Source organism: Hemiscyllium ocellatum, chromosome 1 (genome assembly GCF_020745735.1).
Source record: "Hemiscyllium ocellatum isolate sHemOce1 chromosome 1, sHemOce1.pat.X.cur, whole genome shotgun sequence".
In the NCBI taxonomy this organism is placed as follows: domain Eukaryota; kingdom Metazoa; phylum Chordata; class Chondrichthyes; order Orectolobiformes; family Hemiscylliidae; genus Hemiscyllium; species Hemiscyllium ocellatum.
The window spans coordinates 66,870,766-66,893,562 of NC_083401.1; positions in this window are offsets into that span (position 1 = coordinate 66,870,766).

The window sequence follows — 22,797 nt, forward strand, 5'->3', positions numbered from 1 at the left end:
TGTTGATCAAGATGACAGAGAGAGAGCTACTCTGCACTTCAATATATTACCATGGGTTTTTACAAAGGAAATTTTACCTGTATCATTTGGAAGTTGAATGAATGTCTTGTGTGCCTGAGAGTCTGATCGAAGGAGAGCATTTAAGTGTTCCACTATCTCTGTAAGTGCTCAATTTAATATCAGAGGATGCATCTTATCAAGTACAGAAGACTCCGCGATCTTTAGCCCAATAGTTTTCTGAGTACTTTTATCTGTACTGATAGTAATTGAATTTATTCCCCCTCCCCTTTTATCTCGTTATTTAGTATAAGTGTTGCACATATACTTTGGCATAAGCAATTAGTATAAGTGCTTGAAGTAAGTACAGTATTTGAATTATTGTGAATACTACGAAGACTGATGCAAAGTTTATTTAACTGTTCTGACATTTCCAGGTATCCCATTACTATTTCCTCAGCTTCATTCCCTAAGACTAAGCATTCATTTTGGCTGCTCTCTTTGTTTTTATATATTTAAAGAAGCGCTTACTATTTTCTTTATATTTTTGTTTGTTTACTCTCAAAGTCTATTTTCTTCCTCTTTGGTCATCTTCTGTTAGCTTTTAAAACTTCCCTAACCCTCTCATTTACTCATAATCTTTGATACATTTTATGTATTTTGTTTTCAATTTGGTACAATATTTAGTTTCACTGTTGAACAATGTTTGTCTAATTTCTCTTCCTACGCTCCTTCCCCATTGGATACATCTCTTTTGTGAGTATTAAACCATTTTCTTAAGCACCTACCTTTGTTCACCACATCTGTGCAAGAATATGTACAACAAGTAGTTAGGGGAAGCTAATATAATGTTGCAATTTATTGCAAGCAGAATCTGACACAAAGTTAGGAAAGTTATGCTTCACTTACGCTGGCAATTGAGGAGACTATACCTGGAGTATTGTGTACAATATTTGTCTCCTCATTTAAAGAAAGAATGCAAATGCTTTGCCAGCAGCTCAGGTAATTCAATATTTACCCAATAGTAGCTGACCCATAGTTAACGACCAGCTAATGATGACAAAGGTCATCTGCCTGCTAACAGCCAACTTGGCTCCAAGTAACTGAATAAATTGGGATATGAATATTTGGTAAGGGCCGTTGGACCTCTGGAAAGGATTGGGTTGTTTTTGCTCCACTGGAAAAAGCATCTCAAGCCTGAATAGAGTCAGTTTTGGATGTAGATTTGCTCACGGAGCTGAAAGGTTCATTTTCAGACATTTCATCACCATACTAGGTAACATCATCGGTAAGCCTCCAGATGAAGCACAGGTGGTATGGCTCACTTTCTATTTATGTGTTTAGGTTTCCTTGGGTTGATGATGTCATTTACTGTGGTGATGTCATTCCTGTTCTTTTTATGAGGAAGAGGCAAATGGGATCCAAGTCAATATGTTTGTTGATAGGGTTCCAGTTGGAATGCCATGCTTCTAGGAATTCTCGTGCATGTCTCTACTTGGCTTGTCTTAGGATGAATGTGTTGTCCCATTTGAAATGGTGTCTGTCTCATCTGTATGTAAGAATACCAGTGAGAGTGGGTCATGCCTTTTTGTGGCTAATTAATGTTCATATATCTTGGTGGCTAGTTTTCTGCCTGTTTGTCCAATGTAGTGTTTGTTACAGTTCTTGCAAGGTATTTCATAAATGACATTTGATTTGCTTATTGCCTATATAGGGTCTTTCAAGTTCATTAGCTGCTGTTTTAGAGTGTTGGTGGGTTTGTGGGCTACCATGATGCCAAGGGGGTCTGAGTAGTCTGGCAGAAATTTCTGAGATGTCTTTGATGTAGTAGAGAGTGGCGAGGGTTTCTGGATGTGTTTTGTTGGCTTGTTTGGGTTTGTTGCTGAGAAAACAGTGGACTGTGTTCATTGGGTACCCATTCTTTTTGAATACACAGTATAGATAATTGTCCTCTTCTCTGCATAGTTCCTCTGTGCTGCAGTGTGTGGTGGCTCATTGAAATAATGTTCTAATTCAACTTCTTTTGTGGATGTTGGGATGATTACTTCTGTAGAGGAGAAAGTGAGGACTGCAGATGCTGGAGATCAGAGCTAAAAACGTGTTGCTGGAAATGCACAGTAGGTCAGGCAGCATCCAAGGAACAGGAGATTCGACATTTCAGGCATGAGCCCTTCTTCAGGAATGAGGAAAGTGTGTCCAGCAGGCTAAGCTAAAAGGTAGGGAGGAGGGAATGGGGAGGGGCGGTGGAAATGCAATAGGTGGAAGGAGGTCAAGGTGAGGGAGATAGGCAGGAGTAGGGATGGGGGCGGAAAAGTCAGGAAGAAGATTGCAGGTTAGGAAGACGGTGCTGAGTTTGAGGGATTTGACTGACAAGGTGGGGGAGGGAAATGAGGAAACTGGAGAAATCTGAGTTCATCCCTTGTGGTTGGAGGGTTCCTAGGCGGAATATGAGGCGCTCTTCCTCCAGCCGTTGTGTTGCGATGGTCTGGTGATGGAGGAGTCCAAGGACCTGCATGTCCTTGGTGGAGTGGGAGGGGGAGTTGAAGTGTTGAGCTACGGGGTAGTTGGGTTGGTTGGTCCGGGTGTCCCAGAGGTGTTCCCTGAAACGTTCCACAAGTAGGCGACCTGTCTCTCCAATATAGAGGAGGCCACATCGGGTGCAGCGGATGCAGTAAATGATGTGTGCGGAAGTGCAGGTGAATCTGTGGTGGATATGGAAGGATCCATTGGGGCCTTGGAGATAAGTAAGGGAGGAGGTGTGGGTGCAAGTGTTGCATTTCTTGCGGTTGCAGGGGAAAGTGCCGGGAGTGGAGGTTGGGTCGGTAGGGAGTGTGGACCTGACGAAGGAGTCATGGAGGGAGTGGTCTTTTCGGAACGCTGATAGGCGAGGGGAGGGAAATATATCTCTGATGGTGGGGTCCGTTTGGAGGGGGCGGAAATGACGATGGATGATACAATGTATGTGGAGATTGGTGGGGTGGTAGGTGAGGACCAGTGGGGTTCTGTCCTGGTGGCGATTGGAGGGACAGGGCTCAAGGGCGGAGGAGCGGGAAGCAGTGGAGGGCATTGTCGATCACCTATGGGGGGAAAATTGAGGTCTTTGAAGAAGGACGCCATGTGGGTTGTACGGTATTAGAACTGGTCCTCCTGGGAGCAGATGCGGCAGAAACGAAGGAATTGGGAGTATGGGATGGCGTTTTTATAGGGGGCCGGGTGGGAGGAGGTGTAGTCTAGGTAGCTGTGGGAGTCGGTCAGTTTATAGTAAATGTCCATGTTGATTTAGTCACCCGATTGCTTCTGTAGTTCAGTATTTGTTCTGCATGTGTTATTTTCCTGAAGATGCTGGTTTGAAGTTCCCCATTGACTGTTTGTTCTATTGTGACATCTAGAAATGGCAGTTTGTTGATGGTTTCTGCTTCTTTAGTGAATTTTATGCCAGTATGGATATTATTAATGGTCTTGAATGTTTGTTGTAATTTGTTTCATTTAGTGATGACAAAGGTGTCATCCACGTAGTAGACCCAAAGTTTGGGCTGGATGATTGGCAGAGCTGTTTGTTCTAGTCTCTGCATTACTGCCTCTGCTAAGAACCTTGACATTGGAGATCCCATGGGTGTTCCATTGGTTTCCCTGTAAGTCGAAGGTGAAGTGTGTAGTAAGGCATAGGTCCATAGCTTGACGATATTGTCCTTGCTGAATGAAGTTAGGGTTCTTCTAATAGTGTAGTCAGTGTTTCCTTGGCCAAGTTGATGTTAATGGATATGAACAGGGCTGCTACATCAAAGGAGACCACTTCTATCTCAGTGTATTTGATGGTCTTCAGGAATTCTTGGGTGGAGTGGATGGAGTTGTGTGAGTCTTCTACTAAGTGTTTTAGTCTTTGGTGTCACTCCTTGGCCAATCTGTAAGTTGATGTTACGAGTAGCAAGACTAGGGGTCTGAGGGGGGGCTCCTGGTTTCTGAATTTTGGGTAATCTGTAGAAGCGTGGTGTGTTGGGTCAGTTTAGTTTCATTTTTTGCAAGTCAGAGTTATTTATCACTCCAGATTTCTGAGGTTTTTTGAGTATGGCTATGATTTGGTTCTCTAGTTTTGGGTTGGGTCTATCGCCACTTGTTGGTGAGTGTTGGTATCTGCATGTAATGCGTTCACTTTCTGAATGTAGTCTCTTTGATTTAAAATGACTGTCAAGAGTCCTTTGTCTGCAGGTAGAATAATAATGTTGTTATCATTTTTTTCATCTTTCTAGTGCTTTCCTTTCTTGTTTATTGAGTGTGTTTCTTCCTTTTTCCTGCTTAATGTTGGTGTGACTGTCTGTCTGATGGTTTGCTGTGTTTCTTCTGTGAGTTGGTTGTCTTTTGGTGTTGTTTCTAATACTGAGAAGAATTTTTTTTGTCCACATCCTGGAAGTTGTAATTTAATCCTCTTACTAAGAGAGCTTCTTTAGTGTCTATTAAGAGTCAGTCAGATAAATTTTTTATCCATGCTTCTATGTTGCCTGTGTTGTTATTTTGTGTAAGTTTGTCTAATTTTTATCTACAGGTCTGGTTTTTTCATTGTCTGTGTTTGTTGCTGTCTAACATCTATGGCTTGTTGTACTGTGACTGTCCATTCATGGTCTGTTGCATTAGTGAGTAAAGATTTTTGGCACAGAATTTCCCGGTTGTATTTATGGACTCTGTTCTGGACATCATTAATCATTTCTCAAAACATTCTGTGGTCATTTTGCTCTGCTATTCGTTTGGTTAGTGGGTGTTAAGGAGAGGTTTGTATTTAAAATGTTTATGTAGTACCTGTTTCCTTAGGAATTTGTGCAGAAAGTAGAACTTGTTCACGGGTTTGTTTGTTGTCTTTATAGGGTCTTTCAAGTTCATTAGCTTCTGTTTTAGTGTGATGGTGGGCTACTATGATGCCAAGCGATCGAGTAATCTGGCAGCCATTTCCGAGATGTCTCTGATGCAGGGAGAGCAGCTTGGATTTCTGGATGTGTTTTGTCGGCTTGTTGGGTTTTGTTGCTGAGAAATCAGTAGACTGTGTTTGTTGGGTACCTGTTCTTTTTGAATACGCTATATGGGTGATTTCCCTCTGCTCTTCATAGTTCCTTGGTGCTGCACTGTGTGGTTGCTCATTGAAATAATGTTCTAATGCAGCTTCGTTTGTAAATATTGGGATGATTGCTTCTGTAGTTCAGTATTTGGTCTGTATGTGCTGTTTTCCTGTAGACACTGGTTTGAAGTTTCCCATTGACTGTTCGGTCTACTACGACATCTAGGAAGGGTAGTTTGTTGTTGTCTTCCTCCTCTTTTGTGAATTTATTATTGATAGCCTTGAAGGTTTCCTCTAATTTGTTTCATTTAGTGATGACCAAGGTGTCATCCATGTAGTGGACCCAAAGTTTGGGTTGGATGGTTGGCAGAACTGTTTGTTCAAGTCTCTGCATTACTGCCTCTGCTAAGAACCCTGATATCAGAGATCCCATGGTTTGTCTGTAGATTTTGCTGTTAAAGGTGAAGTGTCTGGGAAAGCATAGGTCCACTAACTTGATGATACTGTCCTTGCTGATGAAGTTAGTGGTGCTTGATGTATGTGTCTTTGATTCTCCTAATAGTGTAGTCAGTATTTCCTTGGCCAGATTGATGTTGATGGATGTGAACAGGGCTGCTACATCAAAGCTACACCAGTGCTACACCATTATTTCATTCTCTTCTATCTTGGTGTTTTTTATGGTCTTTAGGAATTCTTGAATTCTGTATATTACTTACACAGTATATTCATAAAGAATGGGTAACCAATGAACCAATTTCTGAGCAACATACCCAAACAAGCAGACAAAACACATCCAGAAACCCTTGCCACTCTCCCCTACATCAATGACATCTCAGAAATGACTGCCAGACTTCTCAGACCTCTTGGCATCATGGTAGCCCACCAACACGCTAAAACAGCAGCTAATGAACTTGAAAGATCCTATACAGACAAAAAGCAATACTACTGTCATTTACAAAATACCTTGCAAGAACTGTAACAAACACGACATTGGACAAACAGGCAGACAACTAGCTGCCAGGAGACATGAACATCAAGTAGCCACAAAAAGACATGACACTGTCACTCGTGTCCTTACATACAGATGAGGAAGGACGCCATTCCAAATGGGACAATACATCCATCCTCAGACAAGCCATACTGAGATGCATACGAGAATTCCTAGAAGCATGGAATTCCAACTGGAACTCTATCAACAAACACATTGACTTGGATCCCATTTACCACCCCTGAGATAAATAACAGGAAATGACATCACCACAGGAAATGACATCACCAACTCAAGGAAATCTAAACACATAAATAGAGAACGAGCCATACCACCAGTGCTTCATTCGGAGGCTCACTGATGGTTTTACTAGTATGGTCACAAAACACCTGAAAACGAACCTTTCAGCTCAACGAGCAAACCTACATCCATAACCTCAAACTGAGCTGCTCATTTTCTTAAAACTTGCTAATTATCTTAGTTTATTTGCCCTTTCCATTTGTTGTATGCTGTGACTTTTAATTGATCTGTCAATTTACAAGTGGAAACCGGTCAACATGTGCATCCTGTAAACAAGTGAATATGCTTGGATAAGGAATTTGTGAAGAATTGTTTAGATCAACACAAGAATCATCTCAGCTAACCCTGTGGACAGGGACCACTGAACCACTTTCACTGTCTTTCCCTCTGCCATAACACAATTTTATTCCCCTATTTGTGTCTTTATGGATCTGTAGGTGGGGGTGGCAGACCTATAAGATAGTAAGAATTTTAGCCAATAGAGTTATGTCTCAATGTTTCATATTTGTTTTTCTGTACTTTCAATTCATGCCCCAAACCCCTCTAAGCTCTCTGTGTTAAACAATTTGGCAATTTAGCAGCAAAACCTGAGCGTGTTTGACAAAGTGCTGACTTTACAATTCGTTCAGAACAATTGATGCTGCTCATTAAGTTCTTAATGCACAATGTCATGACTCCTCAAATAGTTTCTCTATTTAAAAGTTGATATTTTAAGGAATATAAATAAAATATCCAACTGTTCTAATTTGTATCCTATTTTTCTTATATGAAATATAGTACTTATTCAATGATGACACCATTTAGTCAACTTCAACCACACCTGATATTTAAGATTTCACCGTAGAGGGTCAATGAATTTTTTATTATCATCCATTTAGATCCTTCAACTTTGCATGGTATTTTTCATCATGTACCATACATTTATAATGGTTTTACTTTTATTAATATTCAAAGTGATTTCTATAATGTAGTTACTTTTCAAGTATATTGCTCGTAAATTTAATGGTTTTTTTAAAATGTTCTGAGTAGGTTATGTTTGTTCTATCTTCTTTTTCACCAGGTCAAATCCTTGATTATTTAAGGGTTGCTAAGCCATTTCTTATGCTACGACTTTGTTCTGGAGCAAGCTGAGGAGACATGTCCCAATTTCACCTCAGCTGGAATGGAAAATGAACTCTGCGAAGTTGGCGTTATTTTCAACCACACTCTTGACATTTAACCAACTGAACTAACAACTATGTTGATGACAGTGTCTCTGGGGTAGAGTGAATTATAATATATCATCAATTTTATTCTGTACTTCAGAGTTTGAAGTTTTCATAACCTTCGTTCATTTGAGTGTCTTAAGTCCAGACACTTGTCAGTTTTTTTGGATGCTCCAACCATCTTACATTAAAGGCAGATGCAGAAATTCTTGACCAATTTCACTCCTTATTTAGCTCACAGTCTAATTACTTTGCCAACAAGTGCATTTCGTGCACATGCTCTTTCAAAAAAACAAGCTCTTTTCTCTCTACAGATGCTGCCAGACGTGCTATGTTTCTTCAGCAATTTCTGTTTGAACAATCTTTTTCTGAGATGGTATATGTTGAAATTATTTTCAATAAATAAACTACATTATGTGCAGTAAATCAAAACATGTAAACTCACCAGACTCGGTGACAAATTGACACATATTCGACTAGATTCTAGACTTTTACACACAAGCACACAGCAGTCATTTGATTCATAAAACTATAAGCCATAAGAACAGAAGAAGGCCATTGAATCTGTTCTGCTTTTCAATGTGATCCTGGCTGAACTGATAACCCCCAACTTCATTTTCCTGCATTTACCCATAACTCTTGATTCTTTAACTGATTAAAAATCTGGGAGAAAGTGAAGACTGCAGATGGTGGGGGAGGGCAAAGTCGAGAGTATGGTGCTGGATAAACACAGCATGTCAGGCAGCATCTGAGGAGCAGGAGATTTGACATTTCGGGCATAAGCTCTTCAGGAATGAGTCTTGTAGGCCAGGGAGCTGAGAAATAAATGGGAAACGGGTGGGGCTGGGGGTGGGGGGGTTGGGGGGAAGGTCACTGGGAATTTGGTAGGTAGATGAAGGTGGGTGGAAAAGGTGATAGGTCAGAGAGGAGGGTCGTGTCGATAGGTGGGAAGGAAGATGGACAGATCAAGAGGGCGGTGCTGTGGTGGAACCTTGCAATTGGAATAAGGTGGGAGGAGGGAAAATGAGGAAACTGGTGAAATCCACATTTAGCCGACGTGGTTGTAGTGTTTCAAAACAGAAGATGAGGTGTTCTTCCTCCAGGCGTCAGATGGTTAGGGTTTGGTGATGGGAAGAGGCCCAAGACATGCATGACCTTGGTGAATGGGAGGGCTAGTTAAAGTGTTTGGCCACAGAGCGGTGGGGTTGGTTGGTGTGGATGTAATGATGTAGAGAAGACCTCTTTGGGTGCTATGGATCCAGCAGATGATGTGTGTGGAAGTACAGGTAAATTTCTGTCGGATGTGGAAGGATCCTTTGGGGCCTTGGACAGAGGTGAGGGGAGTGGTGTGGGGGCAGGTTTTGCACTTCTTGCATTGGCCAGGGAGGGTGCTGGGAGTAGGATGTGGGAGGGTGGGGAGCGTGGATCTGACAAGGGAGCCACAGAAGGAATGGTCTCTCCAAAATGCAGAAAAGGGTGGGGAGGGAAATATATCCCTTGTGGTGGGGTCTGTTTGCAGATGGCAGAAGTGGCAGAGGATGATGCAATATATCTGGAGACTTCCCACCTCCATTTGGGACACCACCTATGCCCTTCACCTCCTCCAAAATTTTCATTTCCCTGGCCCCCAACGCCTCATCTTCACCATGGACATCCAGTCCCTGTACACATCAATCTGCCATAACAAAGCTTCCAAGCCCTCTGTTTCTTCCTGTCATGCCGACCCAATGGGTACCCTTGCTCTGACACTCATTTGCTTGGCTGAACTGGCCATCACCCTCATCAACATCTTCCAATCCTCCCACTTCCTCCAAACCAAAGGGGTAGCCATGGACACCTGCATGGGTCCCAGCTCTGCCTGCCTTCTCATCAGGTAAGTGGAACAGTCCATCTTCAGCATCTACACCAGCGCCATTTCCCGTCTTTTCCACCACTGCATCGATGACTGTATCAGCGCTACCTTGTGCTACCATAAGGAGATTGGACAGTTCATCAAATTCACCAACACATTGCACCCCAGCCTTAAGTTCACCTGGACCATCTCTGACACCTCCCTCCCTTCCTGTACCTCTCGATCTCCATCTCTGGCAACCAACTAACTCCACGGACATCTACTACAAATCCACCGACTCCCACAGCAACCTGGACTACACCTTGTCCCACTCTGTCTCCTGTAAAAACACCATCTCTTATTTCCAATTCCTTCGCCTTCTCTGCATCTGCTCCCAGGATGACAAATTCTGCCATAGAATATTTCAGAGGGCCTCCTTCTTCAAAGACCACAATTTCCCATCCCACATGGTTGACGATGCCCTCCAGTGCATCTCCTCCACTTTCAGTACCTCCGCCCTTGAATCCCATCTCCCAACCGCAACAAGGACAGAAACCCCCATTCTCATCTTCCACCTCACTAACCTCTGCCACTTCCACTATGTACAAACCTACCCCCCTCCCCCCCAGGGGTATTTCCCTCCCCACCCAAATCAGTGTTCTGGAGGTACCATTCCCTCCACAACTCCCTTGTCAGATCCACAGCCCCCGCCACCCCACCAACCAGCCCACACACTCCACTCTCAGCACCTTCCCCTGCCAATGCAGGATCTGCAAAAACTGCACCCACATCTCCTCCCTCACCTCCCTGCAAGGCCTCAAAGGTTCCTTCTATATCTGACAGATATTTACCTGTATGTCCAAGCATGTCATCTCCTGTATCTGTTGCACCTGATGTGGTCTCTTCGGTATTGGGGAGACAGGATGCCAACTTGTGAATCATTTCAGAGAACATCTCTGAGACACCCACACAAACCAATCCCACCTCCCCTAGGCTGAACATTTTAACTCCCCCTCTCACTCCACCAAGGACGTGCAAATCCTCGGCCTCTTCCATTGCCAAATCCTAACCATCCAACACCTGGAATAAGAACACCTCATCTTCTGCCTTGGGATCCTGCAACCACATGGGCTCAATGTGGATTTCACAAGTTTCCTCATTTCTCCTCCCTGCACCTCATCCCAGACCCAAGCTTCCACCTCGGCACCACCCTCTTGACTTGTCCATCTTCCTTCCCATCTAACCGCTCCACCCTTTTCTCCGACCTATCACCTTCACCCTCACCTTCATCCACCTTTCCCCCACCACCACGCCCTCCCATTTATCTCCCAGACCCCCGATGGACAAGCCTCATTCCTGATGAAGGATCTATGCCCGAAATATCGATTCTCCTGCTCCTCGGATGCTACTTGACCTGCTGTGCTTTTCCAGTGCCACACTGTCAACTCTGATTAAAAATTTGTCTGACAAATGGACTGTCACTGGTGGAGGTGTTACCTTGGAGAATGCAGCCATTAATATTGATTGACAGTTAACAGTCAGGCTTCATTTAAATTTTAAAACAGGCAATTGGTGTTGCTCTAAGAGATGATCCAGCGAGTAACTGTTACCTAATTTGTTGAGTGAAAACAGGCACAGTGCATGTTCTTTCTGTCTGCAAAGAACAAGGTCCTGTGTATTAATGCATATAGCTTCCAACACTTAGGCGTGCATGACATTGCTAGCCCAACTGATAATCCTAAATTGGTTGGAAGAAAGTGAGGACTGCAGGTGCCAGAGTTCAGAGTCAAAAAGTATGATGTTTGAAAAGCACAGCAGGTCAGGTAGCAACCTAAGAGTAGGAGAGTCAACGTTTCGAGCATAAGCCCTTCATCCTAAATTGGTTGTCGGCATAATTCCTCATGCTTACAAGATAATCAGCAAACGTCATCCAATTGCAGAATCATACTTAATACTGCCACATGTGTTGCACATTTTGCAAACATAAATCATTTGGTTATAATCCAAGCTTGTTTTTTCTTTCGTAAACTGCCAATGGGATATGCTTGTTGATAAAATCCACAAGTTTTTGGGACATAAGAAGCTACATACTGCCATCACACCAGCACTGAAATCAATTTATTATGTTATTTAATGGGCTAATGTTTTTTGTGATGAACATTTCCCAAATTCACAGAAGTGGTAGGCAATGAAGGCGGCCATTCAGCCCATAGTGTTTGTATTGGCTGCACTTGCTCTCATGTGTTTGCTGCATTGTAGCTTAAGACAGTTAGCTTCATCTGCTTCACAAATGTTTGAAATACCTTATCCTTCCAGGGGTAATCTGAGATAGATTGAGCATTTTGTTCTCTACCACTGAACACAATATTGGTGCACTCAGTCATCCACCCTATACCAAAGCCTGGCATCTTAGTGTTAGTACCACTGCTTCACAGCACCAGGGACTGTGTTCAATTCCACTCTTGGGCAACTGTCTGTGTGGCTTTTGCACATTCTCCCCATGTCTGCATGGACTTCCTCTGGGTTCTCCAGTCTCCTTCCACAGTCCAAAGATGTGCGAGTTAGGTGGATTGACCATGGAAAATGCAGGCTTACAGAGATTGGATAGGGGGAGTGGGTGCTCTTTGGAGGGGTGGTGTTGACTTGATGGGCTGAATAGCCTGATTCCGCACAATAGGGGTTCTATGATTTCTGGCCATGAATAATGAATGAGCGAGGAAGTTACTGAGCTGAGGAAGTAACACGGTGAATGATATAGCAGGCAACTGTGAACTGCATAAGTTAAAGAATATCTATTTGCAGCACCTAATGCATCCAGGGATGCATGAGGTTCACATTACTGCAACTGCTGTAAATGTAATATGTCCTACTGTAATTGAAAGGGACTGTGCTACAATGCAAATTTATCACAAAGTGAACATAATCAACTATTCCTGTATTTTTAAAATCCACTTGTGGGACATCAGTGTCATTGGCCGGCCAGCATTTATTGTCTATCTCTTGTTGCCCTTTGTGGGGAGCTGCGTTCTTGAACCAGTGCCTGATTGCCAGTAGTGTAGGGTATCTCTTACAATGACCACTGCCCAGAATGCATCGGTAAAATTTAGGAAATCTAACGCCCGCAACTGCCTAGAACTATTTTTGAGTTCAGTTGTAATTAGCCATGATGACACCTTGCAGTATGAATTCTAAGTTACTCATAGCATCAGTGAGCACCTTCAATAGATGTTGTTTCCATTAGAGCAAACTTAAAAGAAAATGTATTTCAGTACATAATTTGAAACATTTGAGTAACATTTCATTCAGTCATTTCAGTATTTCAGCATCCAGTCCATTGTGCCTGAGCTGATTCTCTGAAAGGGAATTCATGCCTAATCACACAATCCTGCCCTTGTCTGTATTCAGACTTCCCTCATTCTGAAGGCCCTGGAAGCAAAAGGGGCATTGGGAGTGAGGCTTAGTTCCCTCCTCCTGTTCCTGGTTGCCTGTTCCTTTCTTGCATTGACATTGTTGTTGAGCACCAATGGCTAGAGCCATAGTGTGTGCATACTGAGCAGACACTGAGTGAACTGGACCTGAATCTCTATGGTGATTGCCAACCTCTCCGTTGAAATATCATGCACTTGGAGCCAGCTTGGCATTCATAACATTGGTGAATTGATCCAGCCTTCGATCCAGTTTGCTGACTGCCTCTGACAAATCGGCCTGTTGTTCCTGTGCCTGTCATGAATTTTGTTAAGCTCACTAATGTCCAAGATCATGGAGGTTGTCTTCCACGTGGGGCTGAGCACATGTCTGGTCTCCAGCGCTCCACTGACAGTCAGAGATATGACGTATTTTTTCCTCGGCCAACTACACAGACTGGCAGTGATGTACTTATGTGATATGCTTCTGAGTCTAACCTAGAGAGGGAAGTCCATAATGTAAAAGTCTCTGAGCTGATAGTGGGTGCAGGTGAAGGAATTGCCTCTGAATACTTCGAGAATTCAATGGTTTTCAGTTCAGCAGTGGAGGGTCTCTGAGTTTCTCTGGTGCTGACCTCTTTGTGTTCCTGGCCTCAAGTTCCCTGCAAGCCACTCACAATCCTGACTTGGAAATATATTGCCATTGTTTCACTGTCGCTGGGTCAATATCCTGGAATTCCCTCACTAATGGCATTGTGGGTCAACCCACAGCAGGTGGACTGCAGCGGTTCAAGACGGCAGCTTACCACCACCTTCTCAAGGGCAAGTAGCACAGGCAATAGATGGTGGCCAGCCCGCGACACCCACATCTCACAAGTGATTAACAAAACATTAGAAGTTGTGTCATGAAGCACTGCATGGCAATCCTCAATGGAGGACTGTCTATGTTTACCATCATGAGATATATGGTGACCAGCTGAGAAAGTGGAGAAAGAGAAGACAGGAGACAATAGAAACTGAACCTCTCCAGCTGGGATCACCATCACTAGACTGAAATACCAGCTAATGCCACACAAATTCTTCATTCACTGAGAATCATACACTCATATTTCCCCTGTCACTGACCACCAAAGCAATACACCAAGGCAAAATTTAAGGCTACCAAAAAATGAACATTCTGAACAAAATTAAAAAATCTCACTATGCCATAATGTATCCAATCTCAGGTAATTGTCCATATGCATCTGATTTATGAATTTCTTCCATGTGCCTATGCCTGTTCTCATGTGCTTACACTGAGCTGTACCAGTGACTCCAGTTTAGCTAGTGAAAGACTGCTGACTACCAATGGAATATGGTAGCATTGGCCGTGAAGGACAATGTCTAACAGATCTGAGCTGAAAAGGCCTAGCTTCACTGTATGTCACTTGACTGCACTGTCGCAGTGGGAGCAGTGGCAATGTGAACGGTTATACTAGAAAACACTCGAAATACACAACAGGATGGACAACATCTGGGGAGAGAAGTGAAACACTAACATCAAGCAGCACGGTGGCTCAGTGGTTAGCACTGTTGCCTCACAGCACCAGGTACCTGGGTTCGACTTCAGCCTTGGGTGACTGTCTGTGTGGAGTTTGAGCATTCTCCCTGTATGTGCGTGAGGGTGCTCCGGTTTCTCCACACAAACCTAAGATTCACAGGTTAGATGGATTGGCCATGCTAAATTGCCCATAGTGTTCAGGGATGTGTAGGATAGGTACATTAGTCAGGGATAAATGTAAAGTAATGGGGAATGGGTCTGGGTGGATTATTCTTCAGAGGGTTGGTGTGGAGTTGTTGGGCCAAATGGCCTGTTTCCACACTGTAGGGATTCTATGAACTTGTTTGTTTTTCTCTGTGCAGTAGCTGCCTAACTGTCTGATTACACCGAACATTTTCTGCTTTTCTTTCCAGCAGTATTTTGTTATTGTGTTCTTGTAGTTGTCACAGCTGGCTGGCTGGAATACAAACAGGGCATTTGCAGAGTGACCGTGATGGGAGGACGAATGCTGTTAACCCGAGGATCACTTTCAGGTCATCACTTGACAACATACAAGCAGCACGTGCCTGTCCTGGGAGGCCAGAGGTCTGTGCATGAGCTGTCAGTGTTTGATTCACCCCACAAGACCATTTCCAATAGTCCAGTACAAGTCATGTTACGTCACTACCGACAGCCCTGAGGTAAACATGAAATGGGGATAACATCGAGATGAGTTCACTTCAAGCGAGCAGCAGCTAACAGAAGTCCTGTGAAGCTGGAAGTAACAATCCTGCTCCAACTGGCTCCATGTGACTAAGAACAAATCAACATTACTTTTTTGGAAGCTACATTCTAGGCAGTAAGCAAAAAACAGAAAATCATAGCAAAGACCTGAGGATTCACAAATAGCTCCATTCCCTGAAGGGACCTCAGCTGTAGACTTTGTTATTAGATGCAAGGACCTGATACCTCTTTGAGAGGTAGCCACAGCAGAGCATTTTAAAGGTTCCCTGGTTTCTAGGGAAAAGCACACAAAATATGCTTGCCTTTGTTTTTCATCAAAGAAAGGACTCAGTTATTACAAATTACTGCTCAATAAACTATTCTTAGGTAAAGCAGCCACAATCTTTTCACAATCATAAAAGTGTCATCCAAGATGTAAACCAGAAATTCTTGGCTAGTAACAATGGCTAGTAACTTCTGTATTAATTATAATGTTTGTCTTCCATTTCACAAATGTGCAACATTTGCGTAAAATTTTGAATAAATGTCTCACTGTGATTCAGATGTTTCACAAAGTTAATTAATTTGACTGGAAAAAAAATTCTACAGTTATGATTTTTGGCAGCACATATAACCTCTCACTTTATATTTCAAGTCCACTGAGTGCCTTGCATTCCCCTATTCAAATGCTAGAAGTGATGATAATATGTTCCAAATGTGTCAAAAACAGCAAGCACTGATCCTCGATCTCTGCAAGCTGAAGTAAACGGAATTTTAATGCCATTACAGCTGTAACACAAAACAGAAAATAAAAAACAGATTTTTGAAACTCAGTCTTCCTTTTATATACTTTAACCCATGGGCACAACAATTTTATTTTTGGTAACTGGATAATCATTGGCATGACACAAAGATTGAGTTTTAATAATAGGAAAAACCATTACTTTGCTTCCTCCTGCTTTTCCACATTTCAAGCATCTTGCATCTGTCGGCACTTTAATTCTGTGGCTTCAGCTCCATACATAGGGTAATTACGTCAGTCTTCCTGAATTGTATAATGGCAGTTCATAAATTGGACTCTTTTAACCCAGAATAGTAATTTTCCACTTCATGACAAATCATTGCAATAAGTTTCCATATCGGCATCCCATTCGATGATTTTAATGTGTGTTCTTAAATGTACATCATGGTGTCTTTATAATTTTTATTCTTTTTTGTAAGCGTTGCCAACTTCACATCACTGATTACACTGCACTATAAACCCTGTGAATAAACCAGATCTTTACATCACTGATTGTACTGCACTATACCAAACATCATCTCCCAGACCATACAGAACCTCATCACCTCAGGAGATCTCCCACCCACAGCTTCCAACCTCATAGTCCGGGAACCCCGCACTGTCCGGTTCTACCTCCTTCCCAAGATCCACAAGCCTGACCACCTTGGCCAACCCATTGTCTCAGCATGCTCCTGCCCCACTGAACTCATCTCTACCGACCTCAACACTGTCCTATCCCTCCTAGTCCAGGAACTCCTCACATACCTTTGGGACACCACCCACGCCCTCCACCTCCTCCAAGACTTCCGTTTCCCCAGCCCCCAACGCCTCATTTTCACCATGGATATCCAATCCCTCTACACCTCCATCCACCATCACCAGGGCCTCCAAGCCCTCCGCTTTTTCCTCTCCCGACATACCCAATAGTACCCTTCCACTGACACTCTCATTCGTTTGGCCGAATTGGTCCTCAGCCTTAATAATTTCTCCTTTGAATCCTCCTACTTCCTCCAGACCAAAGGGGTAACCATGGGCACATGTATGGGCCCCAGCTATGCCTGTCTCTTTGTTGGCGATGTAGAACAGTCCATCTTCCATAGTTGCATCGGCACCATTCCCCACCTCTTCCTCCGCTACATTGATGACTGCATTGGCGCCATCTCGTGCTCCCGTGAGGAGGTTGAGCAATTCATCAACTTCACCAACACATTCCACCCTGACCTTAAATTTACCTGGACCATCTCTGACACTTCCCTCCCCTTCCTGGACCTCTCCATCTCCATTAATGATGACCGACTTGACACTGACATTTTTTACAAACCTACTGACTCTCACAGCTACCTGGATTACACCTCTTCCCACCCTACCTCTTGCAAAAATGCCATCCCGTATTCCCAATTCCTCCGCCTCTGCCGTATCTGCTCCCAGGAGGACCAGTTCCACCACAGAACACATCAGATGGCCTCCTTCTTTCGAGACCACAATTTCCCTTCCCACGTGGTTAAAGATGCCCTCCAACGCATCTCATCCACATCCCACACCTCCACCCTCAGACCCCGCCCCTCCAACCATAACAAGGACAGAACGCCCCTGGTGCTCACCTTCCACCCTACCAACCTTCGCATAAACCAAATCATCCGCGGACATTTCTGCCACCTCCAAAAATACCCCACCACCAGGAATATACTTCCCTCCCCACCACTTTCCGCCTTCCGCAAAGACTGTTCCCTCCGTGACTACCTGGTGGGGTTCACGCCCCCCTACAACCCACCCTCAAATCCTGCATCTTCCCCTGCCACCGCAGGAACTGCAAAACCTGTGACCACACCTCCTCCCTCACCTCCATCCAAGGCCCTAAAGGAGCCTTCCACATCCATCAAAGTTTTATCTGCACATCAATTAATATCATTTATTGTATCCGTTGCTCCCGATGCGGTCTCCTCTACATTGGGGAGACTGGAACCTCCTAGCAGAGCGCTTTAGGGAACATCTCTGGGACACCTGCACCAATCAACCAAACCACGTTGTGGCCCAACATTTCAACTCCCCCTCCCACGCTGCCGAGGACATGGAGGTCCTAGGCCTCATTCACCGCCGCTCCCTCACTAGCACACGCCTGGAGGAAGAACGTCTCATCTACCGCCTCCGAACACTTCAATCCCAGAGCATCAATGTGGACTTCAACAGTTTCCTCATTTCCTCTTCCCCCACCTCACCCTAGTTCCAAACTTCCAGCTCAGCACTATCCCCATGACTTGTACTATCTGCATATCTTATTTTCCACGTATACGCTCAACCCTCCTCCCGACCTATCACTTTCATCCCATCCCCCACTCACATATTGTACTCTATGCTACTTACTCCCCACCCCAACCCTGCTCTAACTTATCTCTACATGCTTCAGGCTTTCTGCCATTATTTCTGATGAAGGACTTTTGCCTGAAACGTCAATTTTACTGCTCCTCGGATGCTGCCTGAACTGCTGTGCTCTTCCAGCACCACTAAACCAGATACGGCACTACAAGACTTGCGAATAAAACAGATCTTCACATCACTAATTACACCACACTATATACATTGTGAATAAAACAGATCTTTACATCGCTGATTACACTGCATTATAAAACTTGTGAATAAACCAGATTTTTACATCTGTGATAATACTGCACTATAAAAACTTTGAAAAAACCACATCTTTCCATCACTGATTACACTGCACTATAAACCAAGTGAATAAACCAGATTTTTACGTCACTGATAACACCGCACTATAAAGCTTTTGAAAAAACCAAATCTTTACATCGCTGATCATACTGCATTATAAACCCTTTGAAAAAACCATATCATTACATTGCTGATTATACTGCACTACAAACATTTGAAAAAACTAGATCTTTACATCACTGATTACACTGCACTATAAGCCTTGGGAATAAACCAGATAGTAACATCATTGATTGCACTGAATTATAAACCTTGTGAATAAACCAGATCTTTATGTCACTGATTACACTCAACTACAAAACGTGAGAATACACCAGATCTTTACATTACTGATTACACTGCCCTATAAGCCTTGTGAATAAACCAGATCTGTACATCATTGATTACACTGCACTATAAATGTGAGAATAAACCAAATCTTCACATCACTGATTACACTGCACTATAAACCTTGTGAATAAACCAGATCTTTTCATCACTGATTACACTCAACTACAAAACGTGAGAATACACCAGATCATTACATTACTGATTACACTGCCCTATAAGCCTTGTGAATAAACCATATCTGTACATCCCTGATTACTCTGCACTATAAGCCTTGGGAATAAACCAGATCATTACATCACTGATTACATTGCACTATAAATCTTGTGAATAAACCATAGCTATACATCACTGATTAGACTGCACCATAAACTTTGTGAGTAAACCAGATTTTTGCATCACTGATTACACTGCTCTATGAATCTTATGAATAAATCAGATCTTTACATCACTGATTACGCTGCACTGTAAAATTTGTGAATAAACCAGATCACTCCATCACTGATAACGCTGCACTATAAATCTTATGTATAGACCAGATCTTTACATCACTGACTGCACTGAACTATTAAGCTTTTGAAAAAACCAGATCCTTACATCTCTGATTGTACTGCACAATAAACCTTGTGAATAAACCAAATCTTTACTTCACTGATTACACCGCACTGCAAAACCTTGTGAATATACCAGATCGTTACATCACGGATTACCCTGCGTTGTAAACCTTGTGAGTAAACCAGATCTTTACATCACTGATTACACTCAAATACAAAACGTGAGAATACACCAGATCTTTACATTTCTGATTACACTGTATTTTAAAACTTGTGAATAAACCAGATCATTACATCACTGATTACACTGCGGTATAAAACTTTGTGAATAAACCAGATGTTTACATCACTCATTACACTGCACTATAAGTCTTGTGAATAAACGAGATCTTTAGATCACTGATTACATTGCACTATTAACCTTGTGATTAAACCAGATCTGTACATCACTGATTACACTGCATTATAAACTTTGTGAATAAACGAGATCTGTAAATCACTGATTATACGGCGCTATAAACTTTGTGAATAAACCAGATCTTTACATCAAGTATTACACTGCACTATTAACCTTGTGAATAAACCAAAACTTTACATCACTGATTATTTTGCACTATAAACTCTGTGAATAAAACAAATCTCTACATCACTGATTATACTGCACTATAAACCGAGTGAATAAACCAGATCTTAACATCACAGATTACACTGCATTATAAACTTTGTGAATAAACCAGAGCTTTACATCACTGAATATTCTGCACTGCTAAAGCTTGTGAATAAAACAGATCTTTACATCAGTGATTACACTGCACTATAAACTTTGTGAATAAACCAGACCTTTTCATCACTGATTACACTGAACTGTAAATCATATGAATACACCATATCTGTCCATCACTGATTACACTGCACGATAAAACCTGAGAATAAACCACATGTTTAAATCACTGATTACACTGCACTATAAATTTTGTGAATAAACCACATCTTTACATCCCTGATTACACTGCACTGTCAACTTTGTTAATAAAACAGATCTTTACATCACTGATTACACTGTACTGTAAGCCTTGTGAATAAACCAGATCTTTAAATTCCTGATTACACAGCACTATAAAACATGAAAATAAACCAGATCTTTACATCACTGATTACACTGCGCTATAAAACTTTGTGAATAAACGAGATCTTTAGATCACTGCTTACACTGCACTACAAACTTTGTGAATAGACCAGATTTTTACATGACTGATTACACTGTACTATTAACCTTGTGAATAAACCAGATCTTTACATCTCTGATTACACTCCACTATAAACTTTGTGAATACACCAGATCTGTACATCACTGATTACACTGCACTATAAACTTTGGGAATAAACCAGATCTTTTCATCACTGATTACACTGATCTGTAAATCATGTGAATACACCATATCTGTCCATCACTGATTAGGCTGCATGATAAAACCTGGGAATAAACCAGATGTTTAAATCACTGATTACACTGCACTATAAACTTTGTGAATAAACCAGATCTGTACATCACTAATTACACTGCACAATAAACTTTGTGAGTAAACCAGATCACTCCATCACTGATAACGCTGCACTATAAATCTTATGTATAGACCAGATCTTTACATCACTGACTGCACTGAACTATTAAGCTTTTGAAAAAACCAGATCCTTACATCTCTGATTGTACTGCACAATAAACCTTGTGAATAAACCAAATCTTTACTTCACTGATTACACCGCATATTGAACTTTGTGAATATACCAAATCGTTACATCACTGAGTACACTGCACTACAAAACCTTGTGAATCAACCAGATCTTTACATCACTGATTACACTCAACTACAAAACGTAAGAATACACCAGATCATTACATCACAGATTACACTGCCCTATAAGCCTTGTGAATAAACCATATCTGTACATCATTGATTACACTGCACTATAAATGTGAGAATAAACCAGATCTGTACATTACTGCTTACTCTGCACTATAAACCTTGTGAATAAAACAGATCTTTACATCACTGATTACACTGAACCAGTAAGCTTTAGAAAAAACCAAATCCTGACATCACTGATTACACTGTACAATAAACTTTGTGAATAAACCAAATCTTTACAACACTGATGACACTGCACTGCTAAACATTGTGAATAAACCAGAATTCTACATCACGGATTACGCTGCACTGTAAACCTTATGAGTAAACCAGATCTTTACATCACTGATTACACTGCACTATATACTTTGTGAATAAATCTGATCTTTTCATCACTGATAACACTGCACTATAAGCCTTGTGAATAGACCAGATCTTTACATCACTGATTACAAAGCACTATAAAATGTGAGATTAAACTAGGTCCTTACATCACTGATTACACTGCACAATAAAATTTGTGAATTAATTAGATCTTTACATCAGTGATTACACTGCACCATAAACGTTTTGAAAAAAACAGATCTTAACATCACAGATCATACTGTACTGTAAACTTTGTGCATAAACCAAATCTTTACATCACTGATTACAGTGCACCATAAACCATGTGAATAAACCAGATCTTCACATCACTGATTACACTGCACTATAAACAATGTAAGTAAACAAAATCTTTACATCCCTGATTATACTGCACTGCTAAAGCTTGTGAATAAACCAATTATTTACATCATGGCTTACATTGCACTGTAAAACTTGTAAATAAACCAAATCTTTACATCACTGATCAAACTGCACTGCTAAACATTGTGAATAAAACAGATCTTTACATCACTGATTACACTGCACTATAAACTTTGTGAATAAACGAGATATTTACATCACTACTTACTCTGCACTAAAGGCCTTGTGAATAAGCCAGGTCTTTACATCACTGATTACACTGCATGATAAACCATGTGAATAAACCCAATCATTACACCACTGACTGCACTGCACTATAAACCTTGTGAATAAACCAGATCTGTACATCGCTGATTACACTGCACTATAAAACGTACGTGAGAATAAACTAGATCTTCACATCACTGATTGCACTGAACCATTAAGCATAAGATAAAACCAAATCCTGACATCACTGATTACACTGCACGATAAACTTTGTGAATAAACCAAATCTTTACATCACTGATGACACTGCACTGCAAAACCTTGTGAATAAACCAGAACTTTACATCACGGATTACACTCAACTACAAAACCTGAGAATACACCAGACCTTTACATTACAGATTACACTGCCCTATAAGCCTTGTGAATAAACCAGATCTGTACATCACCGATTACACTGCACTATAAACTTTGTGAATAATCCAGATTTTTACATCACTGATTACACTGTACTATAAAACTTTTTGAATAAAACAGAT